Raw genomic sequence first — 9,921 nt, forward strand, 5'->3', positions numbered from 1 at the left:
TGGTGTAATTAATGATTCTGAAGGAAATATTGTTGAGTAACAAGGAATGATAACAATGTTTTCTTCTTCTTGTGGTAGTTCAGGCTAGAAATGCTTTTCATGCTGATTACCCTCTTTATGCTAATGGCTCATCCATGGTAACACTAAGGATGAAGAAAATTTAGGCTCTCTCAAAGCAGGGAAGATGGGAGGAGATAAAGCATCCTTTTTAGAACTTGCGTCAGTGCTTTTATGTCTCAATTCCTGGAAAACATAGAATCTCTTTCCAATCATCTTCCACAATTCTCTAGACCGATGGTCTTGAGTTATACTTAAGTTGTTTCTTGTGGCATAGTTGACACTCTCTTTAAATTTTCTCTAGATTTGTTGCAGCATAGGATCATCATCAATCACAATCTCTTCAATAGATGGAAAAAGTTTCTTTTTATATTTTAAATCATTTCTTAGAGGAATTTGACCTTGATACATTTCCTGAGATTATTTGTACAATAGAGTAATAGAAATCTATATAAACTTCATCAAAGTAACAAGAAAGAGAATGATCTTACCTCAATCATGAGCAATCAACTTTCCAACAAGTTCTCTAAAAATATATTCTAATAGGCATGATCTTTTTACAATGGATTCACCAACCTATCAGTAGCAGAGAAAATGAATATCGTAGCTTGAAAAACCAAAGTGTTCTTCCTCTTAGTCTCCAAAAATATGAGCTGGGAACCTGAATGATAAGAACTTTCAAATCTGTCAAACTCTGATATATAAAAGGTTCTTTTAAAGACACAAAGTCACCAATCTCAAGTAGAGATAACAAAAATAAACTAAAAAAAAATCTCGAGCACCGATCTTCTTCTCTAACTCCCTAGCAGAGTTGCCCAAAATCTGTTGGTAAATAGATTGTTCTTTCCAATGTAACTCCTAAATGCCTGAACCTGTGAGAAACAATTTGATACCAGCAGTTTGATAATCTATCATGAGGTTGATAGATTTCCCCTGAATTAAAAGGTACAACTCCCTTATGAATGATATTCAATGAATTTGTTTGTTCCTAAACTAATTGGGTACATTCTTAACTCTGAGAACAGAAGAGGAAAACCAAGCCAACCCTAGATAGAACTAACTCAGGTAGAGAAATTAGTTCTACACCTAGCCAACCCTAGGAATTCACACTTCCTATGAATCCTTGACATTGGTAATGCAAGAATGTTGTTAGTTATGCAAATGCAATGACATTAAATTCAAATGAAGATTACACATTTGAAACTTTGCAACATGAACAGATGAAAGTACTCTGATCTATCACCCATTCAACATTTAGTTGAGAATGCAAGAAAGTTCTTAAGACTTATTAATTTTACAACTCTAAATTGTCAAGACCATCAATATAGGAAGCAATTTGTAGAGATCCTATGCAAATTTCAAGAGGGAATCTTTGTGACCCGACCCATTCTTAGAATCTCTCCCCAAAGCAAACCATTATCGAACTGGTCCCTGCATTATGGTCTATTGCATACTCTACTCTTACCAAACCTAATTTGACACCAATACCATATGAAGCATCATGCCCAGCTCGTTGAAAGAACTCTGTTGGGTTTACTTTCACATCTTTTGAGCTACCCAAGTCTATCCCATATTCAGTAAATGCATATGCGTGTGTCTTTCTTACTGGCAACCGAAGTTCTACTGCAAGCTCAAGAATATTTCTACATGCTCTGAGTTCTCCCATGTTGTAATCCCTAACAGAGTAAGGGCCACCTAACGTAAAAGCATCATAGCTAGGAAGGTCCACAACACAGCCTCCATAACGCTCATGAAAAACCATCACTGGAGGTGGACCTTCTCTAGTTTGCACTTTTTTTAAGTTGGATGAAGTGGGTCATACTCATTTGGTGCCGATCGAAAAATAAGAATTTGCTACCAATTCCTAAACCTTGGTCTAATTGGAAAAGATCCCTAACACTGACAAGAGTTCCATTATCAAATACAGTGTTGTCCCATGTAATATTTGTTTACAGAAAGGCCATGCGATCGATACCAGTACCACTCAATGTTGTTGGAGGTCCATCCATGGTCAATGCCCCACTTGGCAAAGCATGAGCTCCACTGGTGCATATAATACTAGTCTCATCACAGGTTGTGATTTCTTCAATCATTCCTCCATAGGTGAGTTTACTTTGATGAGTAAAGTTCTCTAAGATATTTTCTTTAAAGCCTGCTTGATCAAGCCAAATTGCTGGAACTTCTTCAAGACTGAGACAATTGACGACTATTAAGCATATCTATTCTGCTCCCCTGCTACATTGAAAATATCTGCAACTATGCAAGAATGTAGTTTGTGATGATCGTGCATGCAAATATTGGCATTATCTGCATGAGCGTCTTCATATCATCTAGATCCACCATTGCATGTGCTCAATTCTGAATGTTATCAGTGTGTAAGCTAGCTTCACCAAAGAACATTGCAACACCATTTACCACAAGACCTTCAAGTTTTTTTTATTCTGAAACAAGAATTACATGAGCCGTAGAAATCACCTGATTGTTCCATTTGACTTGCTCGGTTCTTGAAAGCTTGTAATATCGTGGAGTGATCATCTTTGATGTATTATAGAAAATTTTGCAATAACGTAACAATTGCCTTTGGAAAAGGCCATGAATTCACTTATTCCAGCGGATTCATGCCATATATTTGTATTATGCCTTCAAGTTACTTCTACATCTGAAACTTATTAAACTCCTTAGTTTTGAATCATCAGGCACTTTGAAGGTTATTACCCAATCATATTAGATCATTTCAACAAAAGAAAACTCCTTGAAGATTGACTATTTGCATTTCTATAATAATCAATACATTCTCTATTCATAATTTGGAATCATACAATGTCTATCACTGTTCTATTGAATATGCCCGAGAATCATATCGTGCACCATAAATACATCCTCATAATATGCTTGGTGAGCCTCAAAATATCACAAAGACTGTTCATATAACCGAATAATGACAATTTAATTCTTTAATGATCACTCTTCATTCATTGCTTAACTTGAAAAGCCACGACTCCTTCATAATTAGAGTTAATTCTTTTGTGACTTGGTAAGATTCAACATAATGTAGGCAGAGTTTTATGATAAAAACATTCATAACCCTATCCTTTCTTATTTTCGAAGGAGACTAACCATAATTTGATTTGGAACTATCTTAAATTCTGTTACCTTCATAAGATTATAGTAATACAATACTGCTAGCATTAACGTACCTTCTTAAAATGATTACTTCAATCAAAGAGCCTTTAGAGAATTGCATCCATAGTCTTGTATTAATTAAAAGACTTCTTTCCAAAGTTCTATTGTTTGGACCTTGCTCAAAACTAGAAACAGTCTAAGATGTGATTCAATTTGTGACTGTCTATACTCTGTTGTTGAAAGCCATGTTGGCACATATGCATTCATTTAGTATAAGAAAGGTTTCAACAAATGAATGCACAAGGAACAAAATATGGAACTTCCAAAACCAATATTTTCAATGTGTTATCCATACGTAAACTTTTTGAATGCTTGAAAATCATAATCCCCAACCATTCTTTTGCTAAAAAGATCATTAATTGAAAGATCATAATCTTTTCCAAATTGGGGGCTACAACCTACCCAATTAATGAGATCTTTAAAACATCCCACCCATCTTAAAAAAAGATGGAAAATAAGGGGAAACCTAGCAAAGATTACCTACATATAAAGACTTAGACCTAGACACCAAACTGGCTTGATGACTATATGAATCAATATTGCCAAAAAAAAAGGGTGACTTAAAGTCAGGCAACAGCTGGCTCCAACTAGGGACTATGTACTGCAAAGTGCATAGAGAATCCAACATCTCTAGTTAAGCAAGTGCCTTAAGCATTGGGTTACGGAGTCTAGACCAAAGATCAATGAGGAAGTGCATATAGGAATGGCAGAGGGGAGCAGTGTAGATTGAAACAAAGCAAGAAAAAAAAACCACAATAGACTAAGTAAGAAGAAGCTACACTACAACAAAACAAAACTAGAAAGCAAAAATTATTTACAAAATGTGAGAAGACCACACTAGCAGAACCCAAAGCAGAGAAAAATTCATATGTGACCATTTACAGGAAGAGAGAAATATGATCCTTTTCGGCAAAGAGGAGAATGCTTCACCAGATTGTAGCAACATTGATATCCTTTGGCCACCCCTTTACTGCTGAGTTTGATTCCAAGGGTAATCTACAACATAGTGACCAACAGAACCTTGCCAAAGAGCCATGCCTCATCATATACTTTTATTTCCTCTGTACTTACCTGCATACTGTCTTTCACATACTCTATCCTGCTTTGCGAAGAAGAATAAAATTCACTAAACTCTGTAAATATCATTGAATCATACTTGTATCTATTCTCCTCAACCTTGTCACTTATAACAAAGATAGCAACATTTAAATCCAAACTGACAGAATATTCAAGTGATTCTAAATGCACTACTAGAAAATATTCAAATTTGTTTACTTAATTATAACTCTCAGCAAAGATATCATCTTTCAAATTAGAATGATCATAATCAGAAAATTGAGAAGCTTCTGGAAGTGAAATAGCATCATACCAATCACAGGCTTTATCATTAGCAACTTCAAATTTCAAAATGGGGTTGAAATTGAAGGATTCCTTATTTGCTACAGCATCCATCTAGGCTAAGACATCTTCTTCATTTTCTATAGCAAGATGTTCATCTAAATTCACAACTTCAATATCTAGATTAATTATGGAAGAGTATTCCAGACCGGGAGGATTATAATTAGATTCACTATCTTCTTCATAATGCTGCAATACCTCATTATCTTTTGCAATTCCTTCCTTTTCATCATCTGTTATTGCTACATCTTCAGATTCAGTATGATGACCACTAAAGCATAATGTAGCCAGCATGTTTGTTTTAGGATAGTTCTCTAGAAGAGAACAATTCAAAATATAATCCCCATTTAGTTCTCTTTCAATTTTGCTAATCATTTCTTCAATCATATTTTCAGATTTGACAAAACATGTTTCCACTTTTTCTTCAAGACACATAGATTCTAATATAGTATCATCACAAACCTTTGCAACTTGAAAATCATTTTTGTCAAAAATTTCAATGAAATTCAACTTTTCATGTTCTGCAGATGCATTAACTATCAGATTATTTTCAATAGAAACTTCATGCAAAAGTCTATCTTTATTTTCTTCAAATCTGAAACTTTTAAAATCAGAGGTAAATGAAGGCATGAAAGAAAATTCTTTGTCAACTATTCTTACCAATTCTTCATCATTGAGAAGGCTATCTTCATTTCCTGAAAGTTGTGCTTCCAAAAAACAAGGCTTCTCTTGCTTTTTAGAACTCAAACCATTGATTGTCATGGACTCTTTGTTTTTCTCACTGATTATATCTTCAAAAAAATTCTCTGCAGCCTTAAGTGATTCAACTAAGCGAGATGATTGCTTATTGTGCCTATGAGCAGTATTATCTTCAATAATTGATTCGTCATTCATTTTAGCAATCAATGCTATTTCTCTAGCTTTAATAATTTCATCATCTGAAATCAAAAATAATTCTTTTCCTTTCAATTCAGGAAATGATTTTAGATTCATACCTGTTGATTCTTGAGAGAAATTGAAATCCTCTATAATTGCATTTGAACTATTGATGGTGTGTTCTTGATATTTAAATTCAGACATAGGCAGAGTATTTTCTGAACTCTTCTCATTACATTCATCCTTAGGAAAGAAAATCTTCTTTTCAACCTCAAAGGAAGAATCTAATGGTGTAATTAATGATTCCAAAGGAAATACTATTGAGTAACAAGGAATGATAACAATCTTTTCTTCTTCTTGTGCTGGTTTAGGCTGGAAATGATTTTCATGTTGATTACCTTCTTTATGCTAATGGCTCATCCATGGTAACACTGAGGATGAAGAAAATTTAGGCTCCCTTAAAGTAGGGAAGATGGGAGGAGATAAAGCATCCTTTTTAGAACTCACATTAGTGCTTTTCTATCTCAACTCCTAGAGAACATAGAATCTCTTTTCAATCAGCTTCCACAATTCTCTAGACTGATGGTCTTGAGTTATACTTAAGTTGTTTCTTGTGGCATAGCTGACACTCTCTTTAAATTTTCTCTAGAGTTGTTGCAGCTTAGGATCATCATTAATCACAATCTCTTCAACAGATGGCAAATGTTTCTTTTTATATTTTAAATCATTTCTTAGAGGAATTTGACCTTGATATGTTTCTTGAGATTATTTGTACAAGAGAGTAACATAAATTTGTATAAACTTCATCAAAGTAACAAGAAAGAGAATGATGTTACCTCAATCATGAGCAACCAACTTTCCAGCAAGTTCTCTAAAATATGTTCTAATAGGCATGATCTTTTTATAATGGAGTCAACAATCTCTGAGTAGCAGAGAAAATGAATATTGTAGCTTGAAAAACCAAAATGTTCTTCCTCTTAGTCTCCAAAAATATGAGCTGGGAACCTGAATGATAAAAATTTTCAAATCTTTCAAACTCTGATATATAATAGGTTCTTTTAAAGACAGAGTCACCAATCTCAACAGAGATAACAATAATAAACTAAAAAAAAATCTCTAGCACTGATATTCTTGTCCAACTCCCCAGTAGAGTTGCCAAAAATCTGTTGGTAAAGAGATTGTTCTTTCCAATGTAACTCCTAAATGCCCGAACCTATGAGAAACAATTTGATACCAACAGTTGGATAATCTATCATGAGATTGATATATTTCCTTTGAATTGAAAGGTATAGCTCCCTTATCAATGATATTCAATGAATTTGTTTGTTCCTAAACTATTTGGGTACTTTCTTAACTCGAGAACGAAAGAGGAAAATCAAGCCAACCCTAGATAGAACTAAGTCAGGCAGAGAAATCAGTTCTACACCTAGGCAACCCCAGGAATTCACACTTCCTATGACTCCCCGACATTGGTAATGCAAGAATGTTGTTAGTTATGCAAATGCAATGACATGAAATTAAAATGAAGATTAAACATCTAAAACTTTGCAACATGAATGGATGAAAGTACTCTGATCTATCACCCATTCACCATTTAGCTGAAAATGCAAGAAAGTGCCTAAGACTGATTATAACAATACTCCGATTGGAAGTAATTAGAAAGAATGATGCCTAAATGCTATGATTCATAACAAAACCTTTCTTTTTTTGAACACAACAAACATAATACTCTGATTACATTTGCTTACAATCTACAGCCAAATCTATTACAAAGAACCAAAATATCCATCTAATGCATGAATGAAAAGGCAAAAAATTGAATGCTCTCCCCTCTACGCCAGCTCTCCGACTGTATGCAGAAAAAGAAAAACCTCCCCCTTTCCCAATGGGAAAGAATTTACAATAAATAGACCTTCTTCTCTGACTGTTCGATTCACCTTCAAGTGACTTTACAGTTCTCGCATGATGACCTTTGGTTTCACAACTGCTTCTTTCTAATTCCCCTTTTTCTATTTGTCTTTCTAGATTCTCCAGTTATTTTGATCAATCATGTGTTTTCAGCTTACAAATGATCAATCCCCCTTTTTTAGAATTGAAGAAAAACCAACATCTGTGTATTCTTGATTAATTTTACAACTCTAAATTGTCAAGGCCATTAGTCTAGGTAGCAATTTGTAGAGATCTTATGCAAATGTCAACAGGGAATCTTGGTGACCTAACCCGTTCTTAGAATCTCTCCCCAAAGCGAACCATTACCGAACCGGTCCCTGCATTATGGTCTACTGCATACTCTACTCTTACCAAACCTAATTTGATACCAATACCATATGAAGCATCATGCCCAACTCGTCGAAAGAACTCTGTTGGGTTTCCTTTCACATCTTTTGAGCTACCCAAGTCTATCCCATATTCAGTAAATGCATATGCATGTGTCTTTCTTAATGGCAACTGAAGTTCTACTGCAAGCTTAAGAATATTTCTACATGCTCTGAGTTCTCCCATGTTATAATCCCTTACAGAGTAAGGGCCACCTAATGTAAAAGCATCATAGCTAGGAAGGTCCACAACATAGCCTCCATAACACTCATGAAAAACCATCACTGGAGGTGAACCTTCTCCATTTTGCACTTTTTTTAAGTTGGATGAATTGGGTCATGTGTGCTAAAATGTTGTCACACTTCTATGAATCATTACATGTAAGAAAACTCAAGAATGAGCTCTCACAAATCGATCCATAGCTCTCTACTCATAGAGTGCAAGGGTTTGCAATGGAGGCCCTCAGTTTGACCTATTTTTGTGCCCATGCAAGTACACCATGAGATGAAAGATTCAAAGAGAAAAAGAAAGAATGCTAGTCTCCATGATCTTCAAATATGCATGAAAATAAGATCTAATCTATGAAAGCAAAATCTAATCTATAAATGCAAGATCTAAGCTAAAAGCCCATGATGGGTGCAAGAGAGAAAAAGACAAGAAAATAGAAGTTCTCCACAAAAAAGATTTTGTATTCAAACTCCTTCAAAAATTGGTCTTCAAACCTGCAGCATAACGATAGCATAATCATGGGTCTCTTCAAACTTGCAGCATAACAATAGCATAATCATGGGTCTCTAACATGAGGAGAGGGCTCTCCCTTATAAAGGAAATTATGGAGGTGAGAGGCTTCTCACAACAAATATGGGATAATAGAGCTTGATCCATGTGAGACAAAATTCCACTAATGAGAAAAGAGGAGTGGTTGAGAAGAAAGTGGTGATCCATGTGAGACGAGATTCCACCAATTAGAAAAGAGGAGTGGTTGAGGAGAAATTGGAAAGATAAATCCCACTTAGATCACATTTTAAAGTGTAGAGAAATTAAATAAAAATAATTTATTTTATTTCCTTTTTTCATCAAAAGAGATATTTAAGTGAGATTTTTATTTAATTAAAAGGGAGCAAGTTCTTTTTAATTAAATAGAAGATATTTAATTAAATTAAAAGAGAGGTTTTTCTCTTAATTAATTAAATGTGGATGAACTGTTTAATTAAAAGAGAGGTTTTCTTTTAATTAAATGGGGATTTTATTTTATTTAATTAAAAGAGAAGATTTTCTTTTAATTAAATAAGACTTGGAATAAGATGATCAATCTTAGAAATGAAATAAATCAAATTTGATCAAGGAAATTGATTTGAATTGATTTAATAAAATATTACAAACCATTGATTCAGAAAATTTGATAAATTGATAAATTGAATAATGGGGGCCCATAGTCTAGGCGACCATTTTTGGGTGCATACATTTGCCCCTCTTTGACTAATGTGTGATCGATTCGGGAACACATGTAGTCAAAGAAAGAAATTGAAGTGTGAGGTCAATTTGGGATCACAAAACAACCCATATGTGTGGTCGACTCAAGAACACATCAGGACAAAGAATACAAATAAATTTTAACTTGAAAAAGTCGAGGATAAAATTGATAAAACTGAATCAAGGATTGAAATTGATAATTACTACCCCCTCATGATCGAAATCGAAATGAGATAGAGGAGAAACAACAAATTGATAAATTTGATCAAATCGAACAAAAGATAAGGTTCTTGATGTAAGATGAAAGATATAAGAATCATAGAACCAAGGTAGATCATCAAGCATGAAATATTATGCCCCAAAGGTGATTTAGAAGAAAAGAAGTGGGGAAAAAGAAAATGGAAGATAGAAGTTTGAAAGATATGGAAGGAAATAGAAATAAGAAAAGAAAATGCTCCAAAAATCAATCAACTGTTTAAGATAGAAATTTCGATTGAGATCACGAAAGAAAATAAGGAAATGAAGATCAAAATGTGACCACAATTGATTAAATGTCCACAATAAAGATGAAAGGAGAACCCTCTAAAACTCATAATGCAGCCTAAAAATGCAAACTAA

General features: G+C 34.1%; 1 pseudogene; it reads right to left on the reverse strand.

The window, feature by feature from the left end:
* Window positions 1–1,447: 1,447 nt before the first annotated feature.
* LOC149545927 (protein TOC75, chloroplastic pseudogene) lies at window positions 1,448–4,692 on the reverse strand (annotated as a pseudogene).
* Window positions 4,693–9,921: the final 5,229 nt, after the last annotated feature.

This window comes from Cupressus sempervirens, chromosome 7 (assembly GCF_028749045.1).
Source record: "Cupressus sempervirens isolate cs-2001-9-10 chromosome 7, ASM2874904v1, whole genome shotgun sequence".
In the NCBI taxonomy this organism is placed as follows: Eukaryota; Viridiplantae; Streptophyta; class Pinopsida; order Cupressales; family Cupressaceae; genus Cupressus; species Cupressus sempervirens.